Genomic DNA, 7,822 nt, shown 5'->3' on the forward strand with positions numbered 1-7,822 from the left:
AAACCGCCTGTGACCTCTACTGGTTACTGTTGACTATAAGAGACGGGGGAGGATAGATTCTTCTTTCTCCATGACTTGGAAGACAACCAGTCTGCCTTACAATCTTAATATAAGAGACTCCAAAACGTATATAATAATATTCATTCTAAGTGCCTCTTCAGGTAAAAGTGGCCATCTATAATTTAACAGTCTTCCTGGGCATATATTTTCTTAAGAATAAAAGGTAGCCACACATGAATTTGCCCTTTTAATATGGTGCTCTATTAAGATATTCCATCGTTGCATGTATACAAGCATAGGTAAGTTGGAGGGTTTGGACAATTTCAAATATTTTTGAATGTCATCTTATCACTTAGTATTGTAGTTATTACTGACAAGATATAGTAAAATTACAACACCTGACCAACTCCTTCCATTTTCTTTTAGACACAATTTCTTATCTAAAAGCTTGGTACAGGGTGCCTGAATGTCTATACCACCTCATATATTCTATTCCTTAAGAGAAGAGAAAAATGCACATATAGCTTAAACTGGACAAGAACAAAGCAAAACTCAGAGCAAAGTAAGATATTTCAGTATTGCAGGCACTGGTCTTGAGTCCTACACTGATAGGCTAGATAACTTCACAGTGATTATATAGGTGTAATTACCAGTTAGAAGTCCGATGAAAAAGTGCAAGGCCACCAATGTCAACGCACTTTCAAAATGCTGGTTGGAGGATATGGAATTAACACTGATGACTCTGGTTGTGTTTGCCTCAAGTGCTGGGTCAGGTCACTGCTGTACATCAATCAGCCCCACCTCCAAGTATCCAAGAATGGCTGTGGAACTTTGATTGACCCTCCAGTGAGGCAGTGGGATTCCTAAACCAAAGTAAACCCTGCAGCCTATATTTGCCAAGCTCTCAGCTTGAAAATGAGCTGCTCTTCCCCCTGGTTCTTTCCTCAAAAAAAGAAACAATTACTCTGCGACATTTAAAAGAACACAGAAGCAACTCATTCTCCAGGGATATCCCTACTTATTTTCTCATAGCAATTCCCTTGACTCTTTTCATCCTTCGTCTTTGCTTAGGACATTACAGTCTTCCTAGGAACCACATAACTACATGCACACTGGTCTTTAGGATAAGAAACAAAGCATCAGGGAATATTCTAGTTTGGAAAGCTGGAGATGCTAGCAACGTTGGGCAGGGTCTTGCAAAATGAGCAAGTTCAGGTTTATGATAGTTATGACATTCTTTTGCCATGTAAGATTAGCAATATTTGGTGAGTATGCTGGTATATATGCAACTCATAAGAATAAAGAAACTAAGACAAAAATAAAGATATTCTAAAAGCAAATCAAGCCATTACAGTATATGCTACATTAGACAAAAAATGTATGATTTTCCCCATATCTCTTAAGGCGATAAGTCTGTAAAGGTTAAAGTTGATGACATGCATCCTCATACACACACACACACACACACACACACACACACACACATACTCAATGAATATTCATGATGTGGCCACTCTGTGCCTAGAATCCTGTCACAAAGAAGAAGAAAGCATGATCCCTACAGTGAGGTTTTCTGTAATGAACTTCAAATACTCACATATAAAATGCAATGAGGGAGTACTGAATACTTTTAATCTACCATCTCGAAATGGGCAGCTACCCTAGTTGTGAATATTCATTCTAGAACTGTTTACTTAGCGTGTAATCAAAATCTGTAATTTAGTTATCTTTATCTCCTAAAATCTGGAAATTTTCATAATAAATGTAACAATGAGGTTTTTACTGCTGGAATTAATGGTCTCAAAGATTTACGAATTGGCTAGAAATATTACTGGCCTAAGTCTCTACCCTTACATTATAGGCTATAAAAACCCACTAAGCCCAGTTCAGAAATGGCCCATTGTCCAGCTTTTGATTTCAGGGCTTTCCTGGTTGCCTGACTGGGACTGGATGGTTAGCTGAATTCTGTAGTTAGTATGTTAAGTCTGTGCCTCTGAGGAATCTTCCATGCAAGAACTACTGGGATACTTAAAAGGACTGGGTGGGGACTTCACAGAGCACATGGAGCAGGTTGGGTTCCTGCTGGCTACTTAACTCCTTCCATCAGAAGCCAATTCTGAGGTTTCTCTGTAGCTGTCTTTCGAAGACATCTATAGCTCACCCTACTGTTGTTTATTGGAAGCTACCAATATTTACCAAGATAACCCAATAATAGTGTGTGCCCAAATTGGCTTGGATAGTTAAGCAACGCTTACCTTCAAGGAGGTCATATTTTAGAGGTGTAGCTCAGACAAAGAGGACAATTCTACATAAAGATTCCAGTGTAAACAACCACAAGTCTCCAGGCTCACAGGACATTCACATTTACTCAGATATAAATAGCTGTGACTGTTAGTTCAAAGACCTTTTACCCACTTCTATGTATGACACATTTTTTCTCTCTCTCGTTTGTGACCTTTATATTACAAAATGTGAAGGAATTTTAAGAATCATCTAGTCTTAATCATTTAGCAGATGAAGCTTCAGAGGTCTGGGGAAATGCTCGTTTTACACTGCCCTAGTGGCAGTTAAAAAACAAAACTCCTCAGCTAGAATATTGCTCTCTTTTTCTCCTTTTCACGTATCTTGTCCCAGGATCTGGCCTGATATTTGCTAATGTATTACTTTAGTTTTTTTGTGTATGTCATTGTACTCTGTTCTTCTTCAGCAGTGCTAGTCAGTTTAATATTAATTTCCTTGATAATTGGAATAATTTACACCTCTTTGATTCCCATACACTGTACCCTGTTACTACAGTGAAGTTAGTTTTTTAAAATTATTCTGGTTCCAATTCTCTTTTGACTTTTTAAATTTTACTTTGTTTTAAATACGTTTTTTAAATTATTTAAATTAAATTAGTAAATATAAAAGTAGAATACTATTTCTTCTCCCTTATAAGGACAACTTGAAAAGTTCTAAGAAAGGATAAGGGGGAGGACAAATATTTGTTAACATATTATCATGCTAAATGCTTCCATGTCATTATTTAAGTCTACAAAAAATTCTATAGGGCTTCCTTGGTGGCGCAGTGGTTGAGAGTCCGCCTGCCGATGCAGGGGACGCGGGTTCGTGCCCCGGTCCGGGAAGATCCCACATGCCGCGGAGCGGCTGGGGGCCCGTGAGCCATGGCCGCTGGGCCTGCGCGTCCGGAGCCTGTGCTCCGCAACGGGAGAGGCCACAACAGTAAGAGGACCACGTACAGCAAAAAAAAAAAAAAAAATTGTATAATTAGGTATTGTTAACCACATTTTTACATAGGGCATAACTGACAGAGAAAATTAGGAAAATTAGATAAATGCTAAGATTTCCAGGATTTATATGAAATAGGTCACCTTGGGTTTATGCATCCAGGTGACAAGTAATATCAAAGATTAGTCAGAAGACATAAGGATGCATGATCATGTAAGGCATTTTCTTGCCCATATCTAAATCCTTACCTTGTGTCAATATAAATCTCCCAGCAAATGCATTGTGCTATGCTACTGTGATGTTTCAGAATTATTTTCATTATTTTCATATACAGATTATAGTTAAAATAACTCATTTGTTCACAAAATTACTTAATTTAATAAACTATTCCTCCTTGCACTAGATATTTCTGGGTCCAGAAATTATGAAAATAAAATAAATAAAACTCTAGCTTCATGGAATGACAGATAGACATATAGAAAAATTATTATAAAATCAAACAATAGATCGTCTAATGGAAGGTTTATGGTACAGAGGAAAACCTAGAGAGGGGGAAGGTTTTAGAAGGAGAGATGACAAACTTCTCAGAGGACCTGATATTCCAGCTTCTTCCTCAAGCATGAGTCAGAGAACAATTACCATGTATTGGCTAATACAGAGAACACATTGGCTAACATAAAGGCAGAGAATATTTCTCCATCTTTTGAAGGATTACAGGAGTTTCTACCAGAAGCCAGTGACCTCAAGGAAGAAAATGTGAAAAGTTGCTGTGGCAATATCAAAATATATAAGATTAGAGGAAATTCAATGCAAATGAATTGAGTGTCTGCTATGTCCAGGCACTGTTAGGGAAAAAAATGTAGTTTCACCTTAGAATTTTTAAGAAATTTGTATTAAACTACCAAAAGTTATAATCTTTTATTGTGTAAAAACAGTACAAGTAAGAAATAAAAATTCTGCTTCAAAGCACAAAAATTTTACCGCATATGGAAAAAAATTTACCGCATATGGAAAATGCATACTGGATGCATTTTACAAGCATCTTTGTTATGTTACTATCTGGTGCCTTTATAGATAAAGAAAGGCTCATTTAAATTTAGAAAATGAAAGCAAATATGTTGACTGTTATAAAAAAAAAACTTACCAGTTTAATTTGAAAATGATGGAGATTAAAAGTAAAGGTGTATACATAACTTTGGAAGCACATCAATGATTTTTAAATTGAAAACTAGTCAGACTAAATGTATCAAAGGTAAATGTTTAAGGTAGTTACAGATTTCTTTGCTGTATTAAGTAATGTAAATTTAAAAAAAGATCTTAGTATGTCTCTATGTCTCTTATTACAGATAAAACTTATCACCTTACTATGAATGTTAGGGATTAGAGAAAGCAAACATTCATACTCAGGGCTAAGGAAATAAGAAACCTGAGGTTGTATAAATACTAATTCACAATAAGATAGAAAATTAATAATGCATTCTTATTAAAAAATATAATAAACCTGGGGGAAATTTATTTCCATTTGAAAGCACAGAGGAAAAATATTTTTAAATAAAAATTTCTTGCTTCTTCTATTTTTCACCATAAAACTTTCTGAAAATATGTAGAGCCTAGATTACAGCACTATGTCATGGAAGTTGGCTGTTTAGAAGTACTGCTTTTCCTCTAATCTCCTTTATTCCCCGCACTTTAAAAGTTTTTTCACAATCTCAGATCACTCATTTTAAAATCTGCTCTACAGGTACCACCCAATTTTAATGCTTTCTGATTATATTCACTTCCAAGCTCTACTAACCTTACCAGACTCAGAGGCAACATGAGGACAGCACACTCTCTTCATGTGTAACCCTCCCTCTGGCCTCTGTTGGGCAGTTTGTCCTAGAGTGTCTCCCTCTTCTCTATTGCTCAACTGGATTAAGTAAGAAGAAGCGGAGGTTTGCTCTCGTCTATCTAATAAGTAACTCCCAGAGTCCCTGGGGGCAGGGACTGGACTCTTCTTGCCTTGAAATTCACTGAGCTTCAATGTCTAAACTCACAAACCAATGTTCAGGTACATGGGCAACCTCGTAGAATGAGACAACAGGTCAAATAATTATTTAAGTCCAACTGTAAATACCACCTAAATGGTATCTTGTGCCCTTTCCTCCTTTAGGCTAAGTGTAACCAAAGCTATTTCTGGCGAGTACTTTTAAAAGTCATTGAACTTATCTCCAGAATCTGTCTGGAGGGCAGTTGACACACTTGTTGTGTGTTGACTGACTTTTAAAATAACCACATCACCATTTTTATTCCTTGGAATATCACTTGGCATTTAATGTGTGAAATGATAATCTTATTAGAAGCTCATTTTTTGAAAAACCCAAATTATGCCATGTTATACATATGGCTGACACTGAGGGTGCTTACTATAGACCAGACACCATTCTAAGGACTCTATATGGATTATCTAAATTAATCTTCATAAAAATGACTTGAAATAAGAATTACTGTTTTGCTAATATTACAACTGGCAAAAATACTAAAGCACTGAGAGGCAAAAGGACTGAGAGGTTAAGTAAACTGCTCAAGGTCAAAGAGTGCCGAGCTACAACAGTTGTATCAATTAGGATGCTTTTTTCTGCAAGTAACATAATACTCCAATAAAGTAGATCAGAATATAGTGGGAACTACTCTACTTGTCAAATAATAAATATTAGGAAATAATTATCAGCTTCCAAAATGCTAGCTTTTCTCCAAAGCAGCCATTTTACAATATTGGGCTGTCATACCATCTTGATAATACAGTTATTCGCTCAAATTGCACATACATGTGTATGTATATGCAATCAACGCTAAACAAAGACCACAGAAACGCCACCACCTCTCCTGTCACCTAGAAGGGTGTATTTCTTTAAAGGGAGAAAAAATTACATGTTAAGTTTTCAAAATCAAATCAAAGTTCAAAATAAAAATCAAGTCCAAGTTTCCATCACTCCTGGAAAACAGAATTGTCTATCCTGACAAAGGGAATGTGAATATAAAATTAACTAATCTAAAACAAAGAAAAGCTGTCATGGTTACCTGGAAGGGTTTTCCATTTGTTCTGGCAAGAAAGTTTGGGGATGGCTGTATATTACTGAAATGGAAATAAGTGTTATAGTCATAGACTCAGGTGTGCCAAAATGAAATTTCATTTTACCTCAAGCCTCCATTCTGCCTGATCCAGCATAATTAATTTAGTCACTTTTAAGAAACTTTTCATTTTTGATGTTACATTTTTGTAACACAAATGTAACATTTGTGTTACATCTTTCTCAATAGGTGCTATTTTCAGAGGAGGAGATGAGAACACAGAGCATGCCCTCTCTAAATCTGTGGCTATAACTTTCCCTCATCCTGGCCTTGAGCACTTTGCAGGTGATGGCTCTCTTTTTCGCAGCTGACTTGCACAAACTTCAAGGGTCTTAAGCTCAGTGTTGGGGTCCCAGGGGCTCCATAACACATAACTGCCTACATACCACACACAGCCCAGGATACTCCACTGCTCTGGTGCCATGACTGATGCAGTGTTTTCTGAGGCTTGTTCTCTCTGAGTGACACTTCCACTCTGAGATCCTCACACTTGTTGGGTGAAAGGGGAGAAAGAACTTGCCTTCAGGAGTGAGTCTGCAGCAGGGCAGATCACAGCAGCTCTCTGGGATTTACTCACATCTAGGCTCCCACGTTCTCACTTCTATCCAAGCTTATGGCCCTTTTATCTTTTTCAGGACAGTGTTGGAAAATAGCGGTTTCAAGTTGACCATAACTATTTTCCAAGTCTTTATTAAAACTGAATAGTAACATAATGTCAGTTCCTTGTCTCCACTAAAAGTCCTCCCTCAATTTGCTGCTTCATATCTTGCAGTTAAAAAAGAGAATGAAGTAGGAGGAACAAAACTATTGGATTAATACCTCACAGTATCATTTTATCGTATGTATAAAAACTATAAATTCGGGGCGGTGGAAAGATGGCGGAGGAGTAAGACGCGGAGATCACCTTCCTCCCCACAAATACACCAGAAATACATCTACATGTGGAACAACTCCTACAGAACACCTACTGAACGCTGGCAGAAGACCTCAGACCTCCCAAAAGGCAAGAAACTCCCCACGTATCTGGGTAGGGCAAAAGAAAAAATTAATTAAAAACAGAGACAATAGAATAGGGACGGCACCTGCACCAGTGGGAGGGAGCTGTGAAGGAGGAAAGGTCTCCACACACTAGGAAGCCCCTTCGCGGGCAGAGACTGCGGGAGGCGGAGCGGGGAGCTTCGGGGCCGCGGAGGAGAGCCCAGGAACAGGGGTGCGGAGGGCAAAGCGGCGAGATTCCCGCACAGAGGATCGGCGCCGACCGGCGCTCACCAGCCCGAGAGGCTTGTGTGCTCACCCGCCGAGGCGGGAGGGGCTGTGAGCTGAGGCTCTGTTTCGGTTTCGGTCGGAGCTCAGGGAGAGGACTGGGGTTGGCGCCGTGAACACAGCCTGAAGCAGGCTAGTGTGCCACAGCTAGCCGGGAGGGAGTCTGGGATCCCAAAGTCTAGAGCTGCCTAAGAGGCAAGAGACCATTGTCTCGGGGGGG

The 7,822-nt window shown here is 38.6% G+C and overlaps 1 protein-coding gene across 2 annotated transcripts in view; it reads right to left on the minus strand.

Annotated features, from left to right (window-relative positions):
• Positions 1-7,822, minus strand: part of CD36 (CD36 molecule (CD36 blood group)) — a 92,054-nt gene that overhangs the window by 57,482 nt on the left and 26,750 nt on the right. Inside the window, exons 1-2 of one of the 2 annotated variants that reach the window (XM_007467037.1) lie at positions 2,256-2,311; positions 651-821 (exon numbers count right to left, since the gene is read on the minus strand). The exons of the other annotated variant lie outside the window; for it this stretch is intronic. The gene's annotated coding sequence lies outside the window, so the exon portion shown is untranslated. Of the gene's footprint in view, positions 1-650; positions 822-2,255; positions 2,312-7,822 lie in introns of those variants that run through there. 2 annotated transcript variants of the gene reach the window in all.

The sequence above is a fragment of the Lipotes vexillifer genome, unplaced genomic scaffold (genome assembly GCF_000442215.2).
Source record: "Lipotes vexillifer unplaced genomic scaffold, Lipotes_vexillifer_v1.1 scaffold247, whole genome shotgun sequence".
NCBI lineage: Eukaryota > Metazoa > Chordata > Mammalia > Artiodactyla > Lipotidae > Lipotes > Lipotes vexillifer.